General features: G+C 46.2%; 1 protein-coding gene and 1 long non-coding RNA gene across 3 annotated transcripts in view; one reads left to right on the top strand and one right to left on the bottom strand.

The window, feature by feature from the left end:
• Positions 1–20,261, bottom strand: part of LOC132216390 (uncharacterized) — a 67,014-nt gene extending 46,753 nt beyond the window's left edge. Inside the window, exons 1-2 of the long non-coding RNA XR_009448744.1 lie at positions 19,980–20,261; positions 9,336–9,483 (exon numbers count right to left, since the gene is read on the bottom strand). This is a non-coding gene — a long non-coding RNA (uncharacterized LOC132216390). The remainder of the gene's footprint in view (positions 1–9,335; positions 9,484–19,979) is intronic.
• Positions 20,262–20,540: 279 nt separating this feature from the next.
• SMPD3 (sphingomyelin phosphodiesterase 3) overlaps positions 20,541–24,592 on the top strand; it is a 77,368-nt gene continuing 73,316 nt past the window's right edge. For both annotated transcript variants that reach the window (XM_059667679.1, XM_059667677.1), the window contains exon 1: positions 20,541–20,722. The gene's annotated coding sequence lies outside the window, so the exon portion shown is untranslated. The remainder of the gene's footprint in view (positions 20,723–24,592) is intronic.

The raw sequence follows: 24,592 nt of genomic DNA on the forward strand, positions 1-24,592 counted from the left end.
ATCCCAGGATCTCAAATATCCAAGAGTGAATTCAGTTTCAGAAACATATAATCATGTTCCAAGAAGGATGTGGCTCCCAGGCTCCTAATAAATAAGAATGATGCTGAGATGCCAACACCCACCAGTCCGACACTACAACCACCTGCAACTACCTGGTCCATGCTGGCCAGCGAGAAGCCCAGCACTGAGCCAGGTTCTGCCACAATTTTTGCTGTGGGATCTCCTGGCCTCAGATTCTTGATCTGCAAAACACTCCCTGCCCTGTGTCAGGCTGCAGAGGGGAGCTTCGCCCTCTGACATGGCTCACTCTGGCTGGGCTGAGCTCTGGATAAAGACTTGTCCGGGCCATTCATTTTCCACTGTTAGAGAAATGGAATTTCCTCTGAACCTCTGTGGCTGGTGGATGGCTCAGCCAGCACAGCACTCAGGGGCCTGCCTCTGAAAGCAGGCAATTCTCTCCATGTGGCCCCGAGTGACCAAGGACAGCTGAAAGGAGAACAAAGAAAGGAGAACCAGACCAGAGGCGTGCGTGCCCTCAGAGACATTCAGCTTCCTCCCCCAGGGCACAGGGCTCGGCACCAGACTCACTGCTACTCTTCAGGACAAAGTGGTTTGAGCCAACAGCTTCTGCAGCTTCTCCACTCTGTGGCCGTGGCCAAGTGACTGTCCTGCTCTGTGCCTCAGTTTCCCCACCTGTCGAGTACACATTGATACAACCTTTGGGAAGCCATGCGGCATTCACTAGTAAAGTTTAAGATGCATACACCCTCTTCTGCACATGCTCACAAGTATGAGATTGTTATAGTAATATTGTGGGAAATATAAAAAACTGGGAACAATCTTAATGTTTATCAGGAGAATGGATATGGTAGTATATTCATGTAGTGGAATATTATAGGCAACTAGAGGCCTGATGTATGAAATTCGTGCAAGGGGCTTGGCCCCCGCAGCCCTGGCTTCGTCCAGAAGGTTGTCCGGACAGTTGTTCCGCTATTCGACCATTTGGTCAACTTGCATATTGTGCTTTTATTATTATAGATGAAGACAAATGAATTAGAGCTACACGTGTCAACATGAAAGACTCTAGAATGTGACATGGAGCAGCCCTGTGGGCACACAGCCTTCATGAGGCACAGCTCTATGTCCTTCCAAGTTGGCTGAGTCCTGGAGCAAGGAAAGGGATGGCCTCCTGGGTGAATGTGAGTCACATACAAGACTCACCTGCTTCCAATCCACCAAAGGTCTAATGCCCAAATTTCCATTATTAGAAACGTACTCCTCTGGGTCAGCGCTATGTGCTGTGTTGGAGATCAAAGAGACCCAATGGTTTCCACTTCTACAGTTCTCTGCTGGGCAACTACTGGGCACAGACCCAACCCCTTCTCACTAAAAAGATCATGGAAACCAAGGCAGGTTCAAGGACAAAATTTGGGGCACACCAGTATTTAAGAATTGGTCAGAGAGAGAGGTGAGAGGAAGCAGCTGAAAAGCATGAAGAAATGCCAACGGAATTACAAGAGTTTTAAGGAGTTATAGAAACTGAATATATATCACACAGATAGGTCCGTTCAGGTGAAAAGATTCATTTAATAATCTGACAATCAAAAATTCATTGGTGGCCTTAGCAAGGGCAGTCTTTGTATAATGATAGGGGTAGAATCTAGATTTTGTGGGAAGTAAAAGAAGCTGAGGAAATGGAGACACAAAGTATGGTCTAACTTCAAGAAGTTTGCTTATAAAGGGCAGGGTGGGAGATTCCCAGGAAGAGAAAGTAAAGGTAAGCTTTTCTAAATTGGGAAAGAATTGTACTTACAGGGCGAAGAAAAGGAACCAGGCACAAGGGAAGGATGAGAGAATCAAAGAAAGAGGGTAATTTATTGAACTGGATTCTGGAAGAGGCAAGGGAGGGTGGGAGGGAGATCCTAAGAGGGAGGCTAGTCTTGGCAATGCCATGTAGATCTTCTTAGAAGCAAGGAAGAGAGGAGCTGAAAACCTGATATGCTTCACTCTCCCAGGGCTGCAGAAGTTGGATATAGACAGCGGTAGGTGGACAATTTGAGAAGAGTTGGACAATCAGGGAACAGCTAGGATGGGGAATGAGCGTAGTGTCTGGCCAGGTGTGGATAAAAGGACTGGCAAACTGCTGGCTGAATTGGAAACCACATCTCCATGGTGGTACTAATTTTCTTTTTGTCACAGTAAAGCTTGACAGCTCTGAAGTCCCGCAGAGAAGGTGGAAGGCTGGATTATTCCAGGCTAGGGTAGACAGAGAAGGTACAGCTGGATACGGGGCTTGAGGCCACCAGACTGCTGGTTAGCCAACAGCAGCTCTGGGAACAGCTAGGGTTAGCAGACAAAAGAGTCTTTTCCAGCCCTAGCCAGTTTGGCTCAGTGGACAGAGTATCGGCCTGCAGACTGAAGGATCCAGGTTCGATTCTGACCAAGGGCACCTGCCCGGGTTGAGGGCTCAATCCCCAGTAGGGGGCGTGCACGAGGCCGCCGATCAATGATTTTCATCATTGATGTTTCTATCTCTCTCTCCCTCTTCCTTCCTCTCTGAAATCAATAAAGAAATTTATATATTTTAAAAAGAGTCTTTTCCACTTTCCTTTTTTATAAGGGATAATATTCTGTTGTAACTTAAAATGTATTAAATAAAAAAAGCCACTTGAATGACTGGAATTGATGTTTTCAACACTGAAGTAGCAACTTGCACCCAAACTTGCTTCTGGGTCACTGACTAGGGTCAAGTGCTTTATGTGAGCACACGACCTTATCAGCTATATCTCTCAGCCTCATTTTCACCCCACAAACTCAGAGGTAACAATGGGATGAATTCTCGTCTTTACTTCCCAGCCCCGTGCAGGTGACTGGCGCCAAAGGTACATAAAAAGAAAAGTTTTTAAGTTTCTAAATGTGGTACTTTGATCAACCTGATGAACTATTATTGAAAAAATGACTAGGTTGAAAACGATTAAGCCTAGTTGTTGCTTTTTGAATAGGAACCATGCTGCCCAGTATTGCAGTAGTATTATAGCCCTCTTAACCATCTTGAAGAAACTTTGTTAGCTTTTCAGAATTTAGAGATGAGGTCTACTTTTCTGTGCTTTATCATTTTGAACTCATTTTTCCGCCAATTATTCCTGCTCTGCACTGTTTATACTCATAAGAAGTCAGAATTACCTAAATAGCCAGTGAGAGGATTTGTTTATAATTCTCTTTTTTCTTATTGGAAAAACAATGCATGTTCATGACAGAAAAATTAAAAATGCAGACAGGTGAAAGGAGAACTGAGGGATGTGTGTACTCCTTCGTAGAGACACCACTGCTAGTTAACACCCAGGAGCATTCCTCCCTCTCCTTCTCTAAGCTGCATACAGTGGGTTCACGCTGTACTTACTTTTTGCAACCACTTATAATTGCCTTCAGGCTCAATCCCCTATGTACCTCTCACACACCTGCTGGCCCTTTGCCCTAGGGAAGGAGTTTTGGAGGCAAGAGTTGAGGGTGCTGTGAGGCTAACCTAAGAGGGAGGAGAACACCATCGTGTGCTCCCCTTGGAATGGCCACATCTGCTTCAGGGACTGCAATGCCGTCACTGAATAATCATGTTAACAGCCACCCCCAGACATCTGTGAATAATCTGGAGCCTTATAATTTGTGCTTTTGGAGAGCTCCACAAAGCCATGTTGGATCCCTCAACCAGGGACACTCAACTCACAGCTGAGAGGAGCCAGTAAACCTGAAAAACAACAACAACTTGAACTTAAGTCATAACAGGCTAGGAACAAAGTTCAAAAGATTAAACAAGCTAAAAATGCCAACGACGATTCTGAATGAATGCTATCCTGAAATAACTTGGCACGTGGGCTCTTTTCCTCCTGGAGCATCTCCGTGTGCCCCTACTTGGCCCACTCAGGAACAAGGGGTGTACTCCAGGCCCCCAGAGGTGCTGCCTTCCTCTGCCCACAGTCAAGCCCTATGATCCCTGCAATGTCAGTCTTCAGTACAGGAAGACAGAACATGGGAGTTTTTTTCATGCCCGAGAACACAGCAGTGAGCTGCATTCTCCATGCTATCTCCAAGAAATTGATGGGTAAACTGGCCTCAGGGGGCCGCAAGGAATATGGAGAGAACAGGAGCCCAAGGAGACCAGGATTTTCATCCAGACCTTGAAAAATTACCTAGTCTATCTGATTCTCCAATGACTTGCCTATGAAATATGGATCTTTGTAGGGTTATGGTGTTTAAACTGAGGCTATGCAGGTAAAACATCTGGCACCTTATCTTGCATATAGGTGGTACCCAGAGACTATTAATTTACCTCCCAGCCCAGTGATCCCATCATTCCTTTTCAGACTTGTCATGGCCTGAGCAAGAGCATCCTGTAGATTGGGGTAAACAATATTCTTTCCTTCAACCAATGTTTACAAAATGTGCCTATATGCTTAGCATCCTGGAACACTGACTTCACTTAAAGATTTTTAAAAATATTATTTTAATGTTATTTTGTTATTTAAAGACAAATCTTATGGAGAAGAATACAAAATTTACATTAACTTCAAAGAAAAATATGAGTCTTTTGCTCATGACTGACTTCCCAGGAATCCTGCACCCCAACTGGAAAATACTAAGATGCCCAAGGACATGACCTCAGGTCCAATTCACACAGATCTCCACCTTTTCCTATAGTGAGTCATGAACCGGAAGTGACATGGTCCCCTCCTAGCAAATCAGGGTGGAAGAACACTGGTCCAGGATAAACCAGCCAACTACACAATGAGCACGAGGGCTATCTCCAAACCTTGCTTGCACATTCTGCCTTTCTGACTTGCAAGTCATCTTGTGGCCAGCTCTTCCAAAATTATCTCACCTCCAATTCTTAGGAAAACACACTCCTATTTCTAGGAAATCTGCTCTATGTCAAATCTGGGATGTTTAGCCAGGTCAAAGTTGTTTTCCTTACTCTCTCTCCATTGTGACCTCCTGCCACTTCTGGGGTCACCTTCCAAAGTCAGATTCTGAGATTTGAACTAGAGATGACTCCATCCATTTACCTTTGCTGTCTGGGCCCTACTGGACTCAGATCTGTGGGCTCCTCTTAGCACAGGGCGACCTGGGTGGAGAACCAGATCTCCCATGTTCATTTTCTCATAAGAAAAAATGAGTCAATCACCATATTAGCTAATTTCAGTATTTGATATATAACAGAAAAATGGTAGCGGTGACCATCTCTGAACAGTGAGGATATAAGTGGTTTATATTTCCCTCATTTTGCTTACCTGTATTTTCTCATTTTCAACAATGAACATGTATTATTTGTGTATAGACAATGAAAAAAATGTAAATGCTAACATTCCTCTCATTTAGCTGTTTCCTGATGATTTTACATTTTGAATTCAAGTTCAATATTCAAAGCAGAAGGTCACAGAATGTGTTTCATAGGATAAAAGACTAGAAATCCAATAGCCCCTTTATCCAGCTAAACCAAATTTCAGTTTAGACTTAGGTTTACAAGATCAAATTAAACTGCTTTTGAGGTAGAGTTATTTATCCAATGTATTTGGCATATGGTTAAGGTTATCTTCTTATGAATCAAAATCACAACAAAACTAAGAAACTGCTGGTGAGGTAATGGAAAACAAAATTCAAAACCATGGCCTTGGGAGATCACATTATTATCCAAAACACCTTACAAACCCGAGTAGGTGACATCAGACATGAAACTGTACTCATAATTCATTCAATAAATATTTGCATATTTGCCATTCCAGCCACCATCGTAGGCATTGGGGATACAGCAGCAAACAAAACTAGCAAAAATTCCTGTCCGCATGAATCCTGTATTCCAGTCAGAATACAAGGGAGACAGAAGATTCCCATGCAGCAATCCAATCCTTAGCATAGTATTAATCATGCTGCTGCTGTTTTGACTGTCGTCCTGCCACTTTTCTTAGAGAAGAACTTTCTAATAATGCCCTTCTAAAACTAGTGATTGGGTTGACTATTTCTTTTTCTTTTCTTTTTAAAATATATTTTATTGGTTTTTTTACAGAGAGGAGGAGAGAGGGATAGAGAGGTAGAAACATGGATGAGAGAGAAACATCAATCAGCTGCCTCCTGCACACCCTCTACTGGGATGTGCCTGCAGCCAAGGTACATGCCCCTGACTGGAATCGAACCTGGGACCCTTCAGTCCACAGGCTGACGCTCTATCCACTGAGCCAAACCAGTTAGGGCGGGTCGACTATTTCTTGACATAACCCTGCCAGAAGTGGGCAGAATGGATGGCAGTACTTGTAGAATTGGAGAGCTACCTAGCCACGACCTTCTTGCAGCAATTATCCTAAGGACTTAGTTGATACAAAATGGTCCAGATGTTCCCATAGGAAGAAGCTTAAGTGCCCCCGATCATTAATAGAGACCTGAGCTGGAATACTGGGAGACCAGGAACTGTCGTGGTAGGCGATGGGATACGCAGAAATAGGAATAGGACTGATTTAGGGAGACACAGATTTTAGCTCCATGTGAGGGAAAACATTTCAACAGCCAGAGCTGCCCCCACAATGGAATGGGCTGAGGGAAAGGCAGTTTTCAGGCTCTAGGGGGTGGATGACCAGCCCAGCTCTGCCACTTACTGGTTATGTGACGTTGGGCTAGTCCCATAACCACTATGGGCCTCAGTTCCCCTGCCTGTAAAATGGGAATTATAATGGTACCTTATATATGGTACTTTTATAAATAGTATCTTATAAATAGGATTGTGGTGATTGTTAAATAAGAGAAAGCATGTACAGTGTCAGGGTACTTAAAGTGCCTGACCCAGAGTAACTTAGACACTGAAAAGCTATTTAGATCAGATGATAAAGTGTAAGAACTTATCTTCTATGCTGTTTTTATAGTGGATTTGTTTTGACTTGATATCAAAACAATATTATATACAGTCGTATTTGGCAAGAACATTAAAATTGGTAGTTGAGATCTTAACATCACAAAAATCTGTGGCTATGGCAGGGATAGAACCTACAGTTCTATGAGGAACCCTCTGAACGATGCCACCACATTTCTGATATGACTGTGGTCCAGGCCTGATACATTATCCCTGGCTTTGGATTTTTGTAAAATCCCATGATTTGGACACATCATGATCTTGGTCCTCCCTGGAGGTGCACCACGGTACTGGGATAAGGCCAGCACCAGTGTTCAGTGTATACTTGAATCACAGAATCGCTAAGGCAGGAGCACCATTACCCTATACCAGTGATGTCAAACCATTTGAGCTCGGCGTATGTATTTGAAAAACCCTAACTTAACTCTGGTGTCGTGTCACATATAGAAATTTTTTGATATTTGCAACCATAGTAAAACAAAGACTTATATTTTTGATATTTATTTTATATATTTAAATGCCATTTAACAAAGAAAAATCAACCAGAAAAACGAGTTCGCGTGTCACCTCTGACACGCGTGTCATAGGTTCGCCATCACTGCCCTATACACATACCCAGAAGGGCTACTCTGGCGGTAACCCGGGGTTTAAAATAGGATGTCCCCAGAGAAGCTGTGCTTAATGCCACAAAACTCCCAAGGGCTCATTACTGACCAGGGCAGCAGTGCCAGTCTCAGCCCCACTCTGGGATACCCAGGGCTGTAGACTCAGATGGCAACGTGGGACAGGACTCCGGAGGCACAGGCCGGGCTGGAGAGCCAAACCATAGTTCAGTGGGACAAGGGCAGCTCAAGATGGAATCCCAACCTACTCATAATCCCTTTTGTGGTTCCAGGTGTGGGGGGCCTATCCAGACAGGTTTCCTCTTCCACCCCAGTGAGGGCATCGCAGGAACAGTTGCACAGCCCCAGGTGAACTGCTTTACAGCCCAGCCCCACCTCCTGGCCCTGGCTATTGGTAATGGCCCAAGGGTAGGAGGGGCAAGCAGCCAATCCATTTATGTGTGCCCAGCAGGCCTTCTGGCAGCTGCCATCCCACATTAGATGCCTTAGGGTCAGAGGTCAGTCTTTAACTGTGGAGCCAGTGTCCAGCACTCAAGTTCCTACTGGCACCCCCTCATGCTGGCCAGCTTTCCAGGCATGCCTTAGACCAGCCGTGGGCAAACTACGGCCCGCGGGCCGAATCCGGCCCGTTTGAAATGAATACAACTAAAAAAAAAAAAAGACCGTACCCTTTCATGTAATGATGTTTACTTTGAATTTATATTAGTTCACACAAACACTCCATCCATGCTTTTGTTCCGGCCCTCCGGTCCAGTTTAAGAACCCATTGCGGCCCTCGAGTCAAAAAGTTTGCCCGCCCCTGCCTTAGACCCATCTGAACTCCTAGCAGGTAGAGAAATCAGGCTTATTTCCGCCTACACCCACTACTTAGAAATCAAAATCCCAAACAATAATATCTTGTATGTGTGTGGTGTTTAGCACTTTTCCATTTACTTTTCATATCCTGCATGTATTGGTTGGAATTTTTAGTTGTAAGCAAAAGTAACTAACTTTGGCTGATGTGCACAGCAAAGAACATAAATTAAAAGATAGTGAGTAGCTCACAATATCTCCAGGAAGGTAGAAAATCAGGTTTGGAAGCACACAATCAAGAACAATGTCCCGAACTCCAACTCAGCAGTAGTCTTAGAAGACACCGTTGTGACCACTGAGTCTGGCCTACCGTCCCTGCCACCTACACCACAGACACCTTCTGAGGGATGCTGTCCATTGAACTCTCACTGGAAACTGAGAAGAAACCCATCAAAGCACTAAAAGGGGTGCAAAGCAGACCCTCCTTTTTTGCTGTCACTGGCTTCCAATTCAAACTTGGAGAGGAGTGGCATCGGGGAGAGAGAGAGCTTCTTGGACTGGAGGAGCCTGAGGCTCAGGCTGATGCCCAGGCCTCGCTGCAAAGGAATGGTTCCACCTCATGAGACACGGAATCCCTCAAGCACAGGAAGGAGGCTCAGCTGCCAGGCAACCAAAATGAGTGACAAATGTCCAACTTCATCTCATTTGATTATCACGCCAGCATGTGAAGCTGTCAGACCGACTCTTATTGTCCCCATCTTAGACAGCAGGAGTGGGGCCAGGGCAGCCTCTCCACCAACATTGGAAAACAAAAATAGGGAGAAAAGCAAAGTCTTGTTTTCAGGTTTGAAAAGATCAACTACAGAAATGTGGGCTGAGAGGAAGTAGGTTTGGCTGCAGGTCCACATAAAGGTCTTAGAATTTCAGCTGACTTTAAGTTCCATATGAACCCAGCTGAAGAGGCTGCTGATGTGGCCAGTGCAGACTTGTGTGTGGGGCAGTGTCTTTGCCACCAGGCCTGCCAGACTTACCTGGAGTTGACCATTCTAGTCATCTATTTGCAGAGATGAGCAGCAAAGGCAGGGAGGTTCTGTAACATCTGGTATGTGGGCTCTGCTGCTTCAGAGGGCAGGAATGGGACCACATGGGAGCCACGACGACCAGAAGCTAGTTCAAGACCTGTAGAGCCGGCCAAAAACAAGACAAGCTTCCATGAGATGGCGAGGTCCTCACTGCCAGGCTATGCAAGCAAAGGCTAGAAAGCCATCTATCGGAATTTCCACTAAACTAGATGATGAATGCAGGCCCTTCCAACTCTAAGATGCTATAAACCTCCAATGTGCGCTATAGACATTGGGCATGATCTACAAGGTAGGGCAATGGCCCTCCAAGAGCCTCCTGAGGACCTACTGACCTAACCAGTGACAAAAGAAGAAAACAAAAAAATGTGCATTCTTAATAGACATAAATTATAAATAAAAGGAAGGATCATGTTATACTCTGCATTAGCCAAAAGTGAAAGTAATATCTAATGCTGAAGAGACTGTGATGAAGCGGGGACATTCATGCTGGCAACTGGGCAAAATGGGTACCGCCCTTTTTGAAATCAATATGGCAGATGGTATAAAAACACCAAAATCATGTTTAACCCTTCAACTCAATAACTGTTCATTTGGGAATTTACCTTAAAGAATAATTTGTAAAGGGTAATTGCTATAAACTTGGAGTATTTCATTACATTATTTTAAGTAATAAAAAGTCTTAACTAGGGGCGAGGTTAAATATAGTGTGATATTTGATGGAATATTAGGCAACCATTACAGATTGCATTTATAAAGAATCTCTGTTCCTCAAGGGCAAGTCCTGTGTCCCGTTTACCACTATAGACCAAGTACTGTCTGGAACATAGAAATGCCTCATTAAATATTCATTGACTAAATGAGTGAATGAGCAACTGAACAAATGAATTCAATCTTAGCAAGGGAAAATGCTTATAACATGTGATGTTAGAAAAATAAAAGCAGAACTCAAAATTATATCTACACTATGATTTCCATAATGTGAAAGGTTATATATACATGTGTCCTACATGAGGACTGTAATGCAGAAAAATAAAAAATAAGTGTTAGGGTCACATACTATGGATTATGTGTTATTCTTATTCATTCAACATGTTTCACTGAGCACCTGCTATGTATAGGTGCTGTGCCACATTCGGTGAGTACAGCAGTAAACAAAATAGACAAAATATCTACCCTAATGGAGAGTTTATTCTAGTGGATTACTGGAGGAGTAATAGTGGGGGAGAGACAGACCATAAACAGATAAGAGAATATATAAAATATCAGATGATAATACTGGAGGGTAGCGAGTGCTAGGAGAGGAAAAGCTGCCATTTAAATTTTTTAAATTTTTATTTATTTTTTAAAGTATGTTTACTATTTATGTATTTATTTATTTATCTATATTTGTATTTTTTAATTGATTTGAGAGAGAGAAGCATTGTTCACACCAGGGATCAAACCCGCAATGTGGGTATGTGTCCTGACCAGGAATCGAACCAGTGACCTTTCAGTGTATGGGGCAATGCTCCAACAAACTGAACCACACTGGCCAGGGCAAGGATGCCATTTTATATGGAATATCCATGAGGATATCTAGGGAAAGAGCTTCAAAGCAGAGGGAACAGCAAGTGCAAAGGCCCTGAGGCTAGAGCAGCCGTGGGCAAACTACGGCCCGCGGGCCGGATCCGGCCTGTTTGAAATGAATAAAACTAAAAAAAAAAAAAAGACCGCACCCTTTTATGTAATGATGTTTACTTTGAATTTATATTAGTTCACACAAACACTCCATCCATGCTTTTGTTCCGGCCCTCCGGTCCAGTTTAAGAACCCATTGTGGCCCTCGAGTCAAAAAGTTTGCCCACCCCTGGGCTAGAGTGTACTTGAGGCAAACAAGGAACAGCATGGAGGGTCAATGTGCTGCAGCAGAGGGAACCTCCGGGATGAGGCAGAGAGGCTACAGGAGTCCGTGTACATGACCCTATAGGCCAGTGGTTCTCAACCTTCCTAATGCCACGACCCTTTAGTACAGTTCCTCATGTGGTGGTGACCCCCAACCATAAAATTATTTTCGTTGCTACTTCATAACTGTCATTTTGCTACTGTGATGAATCGTAATGTAAATATCTGATATGCAGGATGTATTTTCATTGTTACAAATTGAACATAATTAAAGCATAGTGATTAATCACAAAAACAATATGTAATTATATTTTTGTTTTCCGATGGTCTTAGGCGACCCCTGTGAAAGGGTCAATTGACCCCCAAAGGGGTCGCAACCCACAGTTTGGTGACCCACAGGTTGAGAACTGCTGCTACAGGCCATCCTGGGCTTTAGGTTTTGTTTGCAATGAGACAAAGAAGCCACTGGAGAAATTTGAGTAGAGGTGTGAAATGATCTGACTTACGTTTTAAAAGAACCAACCCTTATATAAGAATATTTATAAAAGTTTGAGATGAAAGGAAGACTTTTAAACATGGACAGATTATCACAACATTCATGAATTGATTCACAAAATATTTCCTGAACACCCACTGTTCCAAGGGGCTGGAGTAGCAGGCTTATTTCAAGATTACAAAGATTTATCAACCATACAGAAATATTTTTAAATAACATCGCCTTGTTTTAAAGACAGAAATTGCTCAGAGCAATTAACTGATTATATCCTTTTTTTCTTTGGAAATTATGGGGATCATTTTTCTCAATTAACATTTAGATACACATTTCATATTCTATATCAAGTCCCATAATTGTGAACTAAGCTGCTGTTTGGGAAATCCTAAAGTTGGATTTATTTGACTTGTCTTAAATATCTCATGCACAACACTTCTGCAGCATTACTCACAATCCAACCTTACTGATAGGAGACCCTTGTGGGAAGTCTGTATGTGCTGGCAAGATTATCTGAAAAACTAATAAAATCCTTGTAATCCTTTTCAAGGATGCAGAAAGGAAAATGGCTGCATTTCAAATTCATGGCATTTCAAAGGCATGAATTAAGCTCTAAGCTCTACATTTGAAAAAAATTAACACAAGCTCTCTAATTTATGTTCTAAACTGAGAAAACAAATCATTGCTAAGAAATGAAATCTGCAAAATTCTCAAACACATTTTCTAGTTGATATGCACATATTTAAATCTACACACTACACCAAAATATAAATTGTAAGAATCACTACCCTTGAACTTGGTTGATACAACTTCACTATGAAATATGGAAATGTCTTTTGTTTGGTTCATTTTATTCCTAGACATCCTGCCTTTTAGGTGTGTATAAAACTAATCGTTTTTAGATGATGTTGAGATAATACTTCTGTAAAAATGTATGAGAAAGCTCATTGGTTCTCTTTCTCCTTAACCCTCATGACTTGGGTAAGAAAACTTCTTCTTAGTTCCCCGACATCTTGATTTCTGTGACACTCATGTCAGAGGGCTCTGCACCCTACCCCTACTCCTTGTCATCATCTGTTAACTTCCCATTCACTGTACAGGTTGGCATAGAGCCCACTAGGGGTCCTTCTCTCCTCCAAAGCAGCCAACTTTCTGGGAGAGCTTGTGTTTTAATCCCATGAGCTCTTCTGTCCAATCCAGCCACCCTGACGCCGCCCCTGACCAGAATTCATTCACCTCTGACCAGTCTCGACTGCCCTTCCTACTCTTCCCTCCCACCCGTCATATCTACCCTCTCCCTCCACTGAGAACCCCACCCCTCCCATCTGTCCATTCCCTCCTGGCTTCACCTCCTTCCTCTTGTGGACCACCACTTCCACTTCCTTGCTTTCTAGTCTCCCTTGTCCAACAAAGCTCAGCCCTGGATCAGCCACACCAGTAGCCTTCTCTATGTCTATTTCAGGTCTGATGAGATGCTGGAAAAAAGCCCACAACCACACAGGTTATCTTGGGAGAATGCCTTAATATGTGTGCCCCCAACTTCAGCAGGCTCTCACCACTGCCCTTCAGTCTCTGTGGGTTGCTATTAGCTTTCTCTCCTTTTTGCTATTGGTCATCTTGAATATTTTCCTCTTTCTATAAGCTTCCCACGGACCTACCAACCTACTGACTTAACTGCATCTCCAACTCCGCCTTCCTTTCTCTCCTCCCATCTTAGAGGAAACCTGGGCCCTCCTCATGCTTGAGACTCACTCTGAACCCTCTCACTTCCCACTCTCCTACTGGACCTCTCTGCATCCTTCAATCACTCTCTTTCCTGTAACCTCAACTAACCTTCCCCCACCAGCATTTTTAAATGTCCTTTTCTCTTCCAATTTAAAACAAAATTGTCTCTCAACTCTACATCCTCTCTGTTTTTCTCCTTCCTCTCCTTCAAAACAACTCCCAACAATTATCTATATCCACTTCCCATGCACTTAGATTTCTGTCCCTGCAGCTCCACTGAACCTCTCCAAAGTTGCCAGGGACCTCTTGGTTACTAAACTTGGTGTTCACTTGTTCAGACGTTGGCTAACTTGACCATTCTGCACCATGTGACCTCACTTCCTCCATTTGGCTTCTGTGGCATACCATTCTTTGGTTTTCCTATCTTTCATTCTTTTTTAAGAAAATAATTCTTTATTGGAGAAAGTATTACATATGTCCCCCTTTCCTCTCCATTGACTCTCTCCAGCCCTCCCCGACCCCCTGCCCAGGGACTCACCACCCCATTGTCTGTGTCCATGGGCCATGTATATATGCATACAAGGTCCTTGGGTGATTACCTCCCGCCCATCCATCCTCCCCGCCTTCCCTCCGAGATTCCGCACTCTGTTCCATGCTTCCACGTCTCTGGATCCACTCCAATCATCAGTTTATTTTGTTACTTAGATTCCACGAATGAGTGTGATCGGGTGATACTTGTCTTTCTCTGACTGACTCATTTTACTCAGCATGATACTCTCCAGGTCCCTCCATGCTGTCTCAAAGGGTAAGAGATTCTTCTTTTGTACTGCTGCATAGTATCCCATGGTATAAATGTACCACAGCTTTTTTATCCACTCATCTACTGATGGGCACTTGGGCTGTTTCCAGATCTTGGCTGTTGTAAATGGTACTGCTATGAACATAGGGGTGCATACGTTTTTTTCTGATTGGTGTTTCGAGTTTCTTGGGATATACTAGTATTCCTAGAAGTGGGATCACTGGGTCAAATGGCAGTTCCATATTTAATATTTTGAGGAAACTCCATATTGTTTTCCACAGTGGCTGCATCAGTCTGCATTCCCACCAGCAGTGCACTAGGATTCCCTTTTCTCCATATCCTTGCCAGCACTTGTCATTTGTTTTTTGTTTTTTTTGTTTTTGTTTTGTGTTTTTTTTTTAAATATGTTTTATTGATTTTCCACAGAGAGGAAGGGAGAGAGATAGAGAGTTAGAAACATCGATGAGAGAGAAACATCGATCAGCTGCCTCCTGCACATCCCCCACTGGGGATGTGCCCGCAACCCAGGTACATGCCCTTGACCGGAATCGAACCTGGGACCCTTCAGTCCAAAGGCCGACGCTCTATCCACTGAGCCAAACTGGTTTCGGCTTGTCATTTGTTGATTTTTGATGGCAGCCATTCTGACAGATGTGAGGTTATACCTCATTGTCGTTTTAAGTTTCATATCTCTGGTGATCAGTGATTTTGAGCATTTTTTCAAATGTCTCTTGGCCATCTGTATGTCCACTTTGGAGAAGTGTGTATTTCGGTCCTTTGCCCATTTTTTAATTGGATTGTTTGTCTTCCTTCTGTTAAGTTGTATGAGTTCCTTATATATTTTGGATATTAACCCTTTATCAGATGTATCATTGCCAACTATGTTCTCCCATACAGTGGGCTCCCTTTTCGTTTTGTTGATGGTTTCTTTTGCTGTGCAGAAGCTTTTTATTTTGATGTAGTGCCATTTGTTTATTTTCTCCTTAGTTTCCTCTGCCATAGGACAGTGGTCGGCAAACTCATTAGTCAACAGAGCCAAATATCAATAGTACAATGACTGAAATTTCTTTTGAGAGCCAAATTTTTTAAACTTAAACTATATAGGTAGGTACATTGTTATTAACTTAATTAGGGTACTCCTAAACTGGCCTTTGCTAAAAACGTGCTCAATCTGATTGAGGTATGTTCGCTGAGGTCGACCCCTTCCAACTCTTCCATCCACACTCGTCTTGTATACTTGTTTCGTCTATCTCCTTTCATTCATCCTCTCTATATGTCCAAACCATCTCAACATACCTTTCTCAATCCTCGACACTACATCTCCTTTCACTCCACAACGTTCTCTAAAATTAACTTAATAAACTTTAAAGTTTTAAGTCTTAGTTAAACTATAGGTACGTTGAATAAAACTTGATATCATACTTAATAACGATATTATTTATTGATAAAATTAAATTCCTTACAATTTACCTTACAACATCCATAAAATTAAATCATGACAATGACTGACAAACACTAATGTGAACAATGGCCTTGCATCTCCTTGGAAAGTTTGGGTAAGTCAGGTTTGTATGTTGTTGCCCTCACGTGGTATTTTGTGGAAGAGCCACACTCAAGGGGCCAAAGAGCCGCATGTGGCTCGTGAGCCACAGTTTGCCGACCACGGCCCTAGGAGATGTACCCGTAAACATATTGCTACGAGAGATGTCTGTTTCCTCCTCCTATCTTTCTGACTATTCTCTCACTTTTCCTTTTAAGCCCCTCTTCCTCTACCTGTCCCATAAATGTTGGTATTTCCCAAGGGAGTTTGGTCTTCTCTTTGACCCTCTCTATTGAAGGAATTCATCCAGTCCCATGGCTTCAATTATGATGTATATATTGATAACATGATAACTTAAGAGTTTCTTCAGATCAGTTCTCTCAAGGATGACAAGTTCTCAGGCTCTGTCTTTTTGGGTTGAATTAGGTTCAGAGTAATAGTTCCCCTAGTTACTTCTTTGGCCACGAATGAATTATTCCCATATATTAAGGCATTTTCCCAAGATAAGCTCCAAATCACCTACTAGACATTTCACCTGGATGTCTCCCACTCACCTCAAACTCATCTTCTCCTCTTCCTGCCTAAACCTGCTCCTTTACTATTCCGCATTCAGAGGAAAACACCACCATCCACCCACTGAGCTTTCTAAGGCAGACATCTGGGCATCATCCTTGACTCACCACTCCTCCACACCTTCAACTCATCACTCACGAAGTCCTTTGAATATTTACCTCCTTATACATCTCAGATCCACCCCCTCTTTTACATCTTCATAGTAATGATGCTGGATCACTTCTGACCTACATCCCAGACTCATCTTCTGACCTTTCTCCACACAGGCCCTAGACCAGCCGTGGGCAAACTACGGCCCGTTTGAAATGAATAAAACTATTGAAAAAAAAGACCGTACCCTTCTATGTAATGATGTTTACTTTGAATTTATATTAGTTCACACAAACACTCCATCCATGCTTTTGTTCCGGCCCTCCGGTCCAGTTTAAGAACCCATTGTGGCCCTCGAGTCAAAAAGTTTGCCCACCCCTGCCCTAGACCGTTTTCAAAATGCACATTTCCTTAAAAACTTTCATTATCTTTAGAATAAAACTAGAGGCCTGATGCACAAAATTCGTGCAAGAGTAGGACTTCCTTCCCCTGGCTGCCGATACCAGCTTCCCTCTGGCAACCAGGACCCAGGCTTCCCTTGCAGCCCTAGCTTCATCCGGAAGGACATCTGGTCTATTTAGCATATTACACTTTTATTATTATAGATTATATTCCTCAGTCTGGTATACCAGGCTCTTTGGGACCCAGCCCTGGTTAATCATTCCAACCCCATGTCTGAGATTCAGCATTCTGGTTAATCCCCTAATTAGAAGACCTATGGAACTTTACTGAGACCTTTTCCCCCTCTAACAAACTTTGAAACTCTAGCTTTTAAGTATCTAGAATTCTATTCTCTTAATGTTCTCTGCTCTAAATCACCTCTAAAAAATGACAAATATATATATTTTGCTTAATCCTCACCCAAGGTCATTTTCCAATGATTTTTAGAGAGAGTGGAAGGGAAGGGGAGCGACACAGAGAGAGAAGCATCGATGTGAGAGAGACACATCAATTGGTTGCCTCCCGTATGCACCCCAACCAGGGCTGGGGATCAAACCTGCAATTGAGCTACATATCCTTGACCAGAATCAAACCCACAACCCTTCAGTACACAGGCCAATGCTCTATTCACTGAGCCAAACTGGCTAGGGCCAAAACAAATAGATTGAGCATATACCTGACCGAAGTCATACCTGACCAAAGTCAACTAGCAAGAGAATGGTGGTTTGAACTCAGATTACCAAGGGCATTACCTCCTGCCTGTTTATTCACAGTCAAACCAATTTCTGATAACGCAAGATAAAAAATGTGGAACCGGATTAATATTTAAGTGCTTGATATTTATGTTTTACATAAGGCATCTCATTTATCCATTACAACATTTTCAAGTAAGCAAACTGCAGATCTGAGAAGGTTGTGCAAGGCCACACAGCTAGTAAATAGATTTGAATTCCCCCACCTCAACCTTATGAGCTGCTTCTTAACACCAATAAATTTCATTTTACAACTGACTGACGAAACAGGTCCAGCCCAGGATCACATATCAAATCAGAGGCAAAGTTAGAATTAGAACCCAGGTTTCCTGGCTCTAGTTGGCTGAGCAGATGCTAGTTTAAGAAGATTGGTGGAACCCAACTTTCCCCTTATTTGTAACAAATTTTTGAAAGCTAGTACTACTCCTGAAGGGCTAAACCGAACTCTAGAGTTTCAGCCGTGGCTCTAAAACCTCTGCTGATACTGTGCTAATGCCTGCCCTGTGGCGTAGTCCTCCCCTTACCCACTTTCCCAACAGCCTCTACTCTCACTGCATCCACAGAATCAGGCTTCAGGACGAATCCCACTTCCCCCTGCCTCCTTCCAGTTCTCTATCTTCAGTAATGAGGTCCCATCTATTCGTCCAGCTCCAATGGCTTTCCCTCATGGCTGACCCAGGATCAAAGCCCCTCTGCCATGCCTCTTAGAGGTCATTAGTTCTTCCCTAAATGCCACCCATTTCACTCTCTCCCTCATGCTAGCTTTCTTTCCCTGGATGTCATCAACTCAAAGATGACAGAGTTACCTTTACCCAGGCTCTGTCTTTTTGGTTTAAATCAGGTTCAGGGTAATAGTCCCCCTGGTTACTTCTTTGGCCACAAATTATTCCCATATTATTAAGGCATTCTCCCAAGAATGCTTTAGCTGAAATACACCCAAAATGCCTGGGTAAAGTGACATATGAAGCATGTGTGGGATTAATTGGACTATTTAGCCAACACCAGGGCCCTGAATGGGGAAAGATTCAGAGAAGATGCTACTTGGCATGGTGGGACATCACCACCAAGGCCCCATGAAGCTGAACAGAGGGTTGAAAGATGGGCAGGAATCTCAGACCGTCTTTACTTCCGGGTCAGAAGATCTTTCCCAGAAAGAGAGTGGGGTATAGGGCATCTAGGCACAGAAAGGAGAAGGGCCATCAACGGGGGGGGGGGGGGGGGGGGGGGGAAGGAACAAGAAGAACTGGTGACATTTAGGAGAGAATTTATAGGACTTCCAAGGAAAAGGCATGAATCTATCACTCCCTAGCGTCAAAAGGACTGGAGAAGGGCCCTCCCAGCATTCAGGCAAAATTCCAATCCACTGTAAAAATGACATAAACATTTCTTCAACCACGCGGCATCCCTCTAGTTGAACACTTCCAGCACTGGGGAACACCCAAGCTTAGGAAATCAAGTTTATGAAGGCATGAGTGCAACTCAATTAAAGTTCAATTCATTTGCAATTCAACAAATATCTATTGAGTGCCTACCATGTGCCAGGCACTGTACTGAAAGTATGAATACTATAGACATGGGCCCTGCTCCGTGGGTCTTATAATCTAATGTGGAAGATAGACAGATGAGCACGCAAGTAGAACAGGGGAAGGAGAGGGCGCTGCGCAAACATAAGGTGGGGGACCGAACAGGAAGGCAGGCATCTAGGCTGGGGCTTGAAGAGTCTAAAGAGTTAGCTAAATGCAAGGTGGAGGGACCCACGGGAGTAACAGAAAACGGGTTCTTAAGGCTTCTCTGCTTCCCAAGAAGTTCAGTGTTGCAATAAGGTGGAGTCCTGGCTGCCACCAGAGTGTAAGGCCATATTTCTCCCGGAACCCGCCTCATCTGGGAGGCTAGTTCTTGGAGGAGTCGGGCCTGGCTAGTTCTTGGAGGGGAGACCTGGGAATATCCGATGCCAAAGGTTAAAAAAAAAAAAAGGAAAGAAAGCGGAGTCCAGATCTTGAAGGGTTTTTCCAACGATGCGGAGGAGTGTGGGTTTCATGCCTGAGGTAATGGGAAGCCTGTGAAGGATTTGAAGCAGGAGAAGCGCCCTCTGGCTACGCTAAGGGAGGCGCTGCGGTATCTGGCGTGAAGGAGGCCAGAACCCGGGCAGAGGGGATGCGAAGGCTTTCATGGCCCCAAACGTTATGATAAAATAAATAAACAAATAAATAACATACTCTCCTATGACAAGATAGAGACCAAAAAAAAAGTAAAGGGATAAAGTTCAGAATGTGGTGGGAAGGTCTCCTCCGTCCCCTCTCACCTTTGTTGGGCAAACCAAAGCTGCTCGCCCTGGATTTGCCCCATCACCGCGGAGTGTGGGCGGGGGGGGGGGACGGCTCCACGCCTTCTTCTCAGACAGTAAAACTAAGGCCACGAATTCCGGGGTGGGGACCAAAGAGAAAAAAGAATCCGAACGGCCTCCCAAGAGGCTCCCGAAGTCACGCACAATCCTTCGAGGTTTCCCCTCTCCCCCTCAGCCATCTGCAACCAGCCGCCTTTGCTATGGAAACAGCCCTCCCGCCCTCCTCAGAGCCTCCGTTTCTTCAATGCATCCTGGAAAATGCAGTCCATCTCTGACCACCTTCCCGCGGCAGGAGCTCATCCCGGGTCCATGAAGGACTACAAGTTCCAGAAGGCAGTGCGAAAACGCAGGCGGTCTCTGGGGGATGTGGTCTTGACAGAGAGACCTAGGAACCCTCGGGCGGAGCCGAAGGGTGAGGGGAAGACGCCCCCCCCAATGGGCGGCCTCCTAGGCGGGGCCCGGGTCGCCATTGGCTATGGCGGCGCACAGGAGGCGGGGCCATCGGAATGAGGCGCGGAGCTGTTCCCCGCTCCAGGTGCTGAGTCCGAGGGAGGCTCGGAACGCGGGAGCCGCGGGAGCTGCGGCCGCCTCCGCCGCCGCCGCCGCCGCCGCCGCCGCGAGAACTACCTTCGGGAAGCCGCAAGGAGCCCGGAGGAGCTGGGTGCACTGCCTGGCGTTGACCGCTCTCCTGCCTCTTTGAGGTCGGTGCTGCTGAATTCGTGTTTGTTTTATTGGAGAGGGAGTGGGGGGGCCTGGGGAGTTGATGGGACCTGTCCTCGCCGCCCTCCACACCATCTGTCCGAGGGAGCTGCTGACTCCTGGCCGGCCTCCCTCTAGCCCGGCGCCTGAGGTCGGAGCGGCTTGGGTTAGTTTTTGTTTTATGGTGGAGGGGGCTCTTGAGTGTGAGGGGCAAGCTGAGGGGCCACTCCCCCGCCCCGTCTCTCCTGGGGGCGTCCGGAGCTGGGAGCCTCCCTCCCCGGTGTCTGAAGTCTCGCTGCTTGGATCATTGAGGACGGGAGGGATGGAGGTCCGGAGGCAGGGACCCTTCCCCACAGGACCTCGGCTGCTTGAGGCTGCAAAGGGGGTCTGGCTGTGATGGAGGAGACCACAGGATTCCTTCTGCCCAGACCCTCCCGGGTTATTCCGGAAGGGCTGTTGGGAATCAGGATGACCCTTCCCCGTGCCCACCCTGTCCCCGAAGCCCGGGGTTTTGTGAAGAGGGGATAGATGGAGACAGGGGACTCCTCCCCTCTTACTGGACCCGCCTATGTTATTGAGGGAGAGGGGATTGGGGCGTAAGAGGCAAAGGCGGCGGACCTCCCCGCACCTGCTTGGCGTCGCGGGAACAGGAAAGCACCGACGGATTCTCGGGGTCCTCCGCGCTCGCCCGGCGCCTAAGGTCGGAGTGGCCTGGGGGCGAGGTGTGCGGTGGGGGACAGTAAGAGGGATCGAGAGAGCCCTCCCGACCGGAGCCCTCCCCGGTCTGATCTCCGAGGCCCTCTCTACCTGGATCCAGGCCAGGGACACCAAGTCGAAACCACCCTCCTACCCCGCCCCGCCCCGCCCCGGGGGCGCGCGCTCCTGCACCCGGAGGGGAGCTAGACCCGGGCGGACCGGTGCGGGGCGGGACAGGGTGGTCCCTCGCAGGCACCCTGGAGCTCCGGGCAGACACCCCCCGCGTCCGCAGACCCTAGGGGCTGCTCCCCTCGGCCAGGGTGCGCCCCAAATCAGGCGCGGAGACCTACACCCCCGGCACGCGGCGGGCGCTCCGGGCACGGGGCTTCGCTCTCCGCCCTGGCATCCGCGGGAGGACAAAGCGGCGGTCGCCGCACTGGCGGGCCTGCGCCAAGGGCTGAGCGGGGGGCGCGGCCAGGAGAGGGGGGGCTTCGGGCGCGGCGCGGGGAGCTTCCGCGGAAACGTGCCAGATGCCGGGCGGGAGACAAAGCGCGCTCGCTCCCCACAGGCCCGCGCGAGCAGAGATGGAAAATCCCAGGAGAGGAGGCGGCTGAGCCCGGGCAGGGCACTATGCCCCGCACTCTTCTCCTCCGCACGCCCCCCCCCCCCACACACACCCGCTGCCAGCCCAGCACCCTGATGCCATGTGTGCGATGGTAACCAGGGTCCCTTCTGGGGGCGTTCAAGACCTGGGACCACAAGGATGTGGACAGTTGGGAGACTCCATCTCCCGGGGAAGGGCCCACGGTTCAGCAGTCCTGAGTGGGCCAGAGGGATATCCTGAGTGGACCCCGACCCCCACCCCCACCCCAACACGTGCCATCAGCCATGATAAGTCAAATTTGGTTCCCGGGTTTGAGTGTGTTTGTGTGTCACAGTGTGTGTGCATGGGTAATGGTGTGTGCATGGGTCAATGTGAGTGTGTGAATGTGCATAACTGGGTAGAATGCACAAGTGAGTGCTCCAGTGTTCGCTGCGTGTCATGGTGAGCCTGGGCACCTGGCTGGGTGTGTGTGAGAACCACCACTCACTGGTGGCCTTGGATGTGGGGGATGGGGATGGGTGCAGGGTGGTCTCTGCTTCCACTCTCAAGCCACAGTAATGAACGAGGGTCCAAGTGGATGTCTCAGGGTGGAGGTAGCTTCAGGCCACCTTGGGCCTGGCCTGCATGCCTGGGTGCGACCCAGAATGTGGGCTCTTTGCGGGGGGCGGTCTCAGGTCTGAACCTCACACCCTCACCAGAGCCCTGCCCTTTCCATCCCTCAGAATATTCAGGCTGAAGAGAATTCCGCACCCGTCACCAGCATAGGCTCCAAATGGGGTTGGGGAGTGTGAATCAACGGAGTCCCTTAGAAGGGGGTGCAAGATTGTGCAGCAAGACTTTTGTCACTTTGGTCTCCGTGTCTGGAAGGACCATGGGCTGGGGTTGCTGGTCAGTGACAGGTGGCCTCTCAGGAACACCAGGGACACTTGCAGAGAGGGCACTGGTGTGACACCGAGGTACCGCTGTGGGAAGACACCCTCAGAGGATGAGAACAGCCCTCCAAGACCTGCCACTCCCAGCAAGTGACCTCAGCCTCATAGTACTTTCATGACAAAGGTGCTGTGCTTCGATAAAATCCCTGCCTGAGACCACCTTTCCCAGTGGAACCGCAAGAAGAGCGGACAGTGGAGCCACCACCCAGCCCCGCCACGTCCAGGCTCAAGTATCCATTGCCAGTATCCACAGCGACCTCTGCTGGGAAGAAGCTAAACCATGGTGTGGAGGTTCAGGGTGGGTGTGAGCATTGTTAGGTGAAAACCATAAACCCTTCTATTTGGAGACTCCCTGTCTGCCGTTGGAGTCCTGAGCTGATGTGCTTGTCTGCAGTTTCTTCAAGCTAATTCTAGCAGTGGGACTGCCGCTGTCCTTACCCACAGGGAAATATTTAAAGGGGGCCCAAATAAAGGCCTTTGTTTATGTTTTCATCCCGTTGGGGCTGGGCATCAAATCCATCTATGAGGAAAATGCATAGCAAACATTTATCAAAATCAGAGAGGTGTAAGCATCTTTCCTGTTTCTTCCTCTCACTCTATGATTTCTTTCTCCTTTTTCCCCTATTTCACTTTGATGCTCTTCTCTTCCTCTTATTGGTCAATACCATATTTTTCAAACATGAGCCTTCTTTTCCTAGTTGGCAATGTGGCCCAGAAAATGCAGGTATCAGGAGACTATAAAGAACTGGCAAACACTGGCTCTTCCAGGCCTAATGATGGGAGTGTGGGAGATGGATGAGATGGATGAGATGAGCTCAGTCTCAAATGCCCACCTGGTGACAGTGTCCCTTCTCCGGGAGTTGCTGTAAAGGGATTTCGCGCAGCCACAAACTCTTTTAAGCGCCTCAAAGGAAAGGAGGTATTTAAATACCTGGTATTGTTCTTACTTTGGCATCCATGTGATTTGCATTGAACTATGTGACTCAGTATCATAAAGTAAAAATAGGACTTAATATCTTCCCTGCCTGTTCAGAAGGTGACTGTATATTGTGTTCTGCATTGGAGAGTGAAAAACTAAATTATTTCATAAATTGAACCACCTGCTTTATTCTGATTAGAGAATGACGCTCAACCTCACCTACAGGCAATACCGTTATTTTATGTTCCTTTTAATTCATACCTGAATCTCCTTGTCTTGTAAAACCTTTCTTCGTGCTCACACATTATTACTTTCACTTGAAGTTAATCGAGAATCTTTAATCCTTGTGCTGAAGCCAAACAAATGAAATATCATCAGATACAGGAAGATGTGGGTGGTGTTTCTGTTCTTGTTGGGGGGGGTGGAAATCCTTGGAGTTCATCAGAGAGAAGGAAAGGGCCTGAAGATTCAGTACATCTATGAGTAGACTTCATGGGTTTCTGAGGCCAGGTCCCTCAGAATATTCCAGGAGGCACGAATGTGATGCTTCCCTGAGGTTAGTTGAAGAATGCAAGTGGCATGCGTGTTGGGAGACTGCAGCCCTGGTGAATCCTAAACCCTCCCATGAACACAACCTTTCTTGGGAAAATCCCCCCCAAGCATTTTGCACCCTCAGGCAGCCGGCAATGGCTAAGGAGTGGAGCTGTCCAAGGTTGTACAG

The sequence above is a fragment of the Myotis daubentonii genome, chromosome 15 (assembly GCF_963259705.1).
Source record: "Myotis daubentonii chromosome 15, mMyoDau2.1, whole genome shotgun sequence".
NCBI lineage: Eukaryota > Metazoa > Chordata > Mammalia > Chiroptera > Vespertilionidae > Myotis > Myotis daubentonii.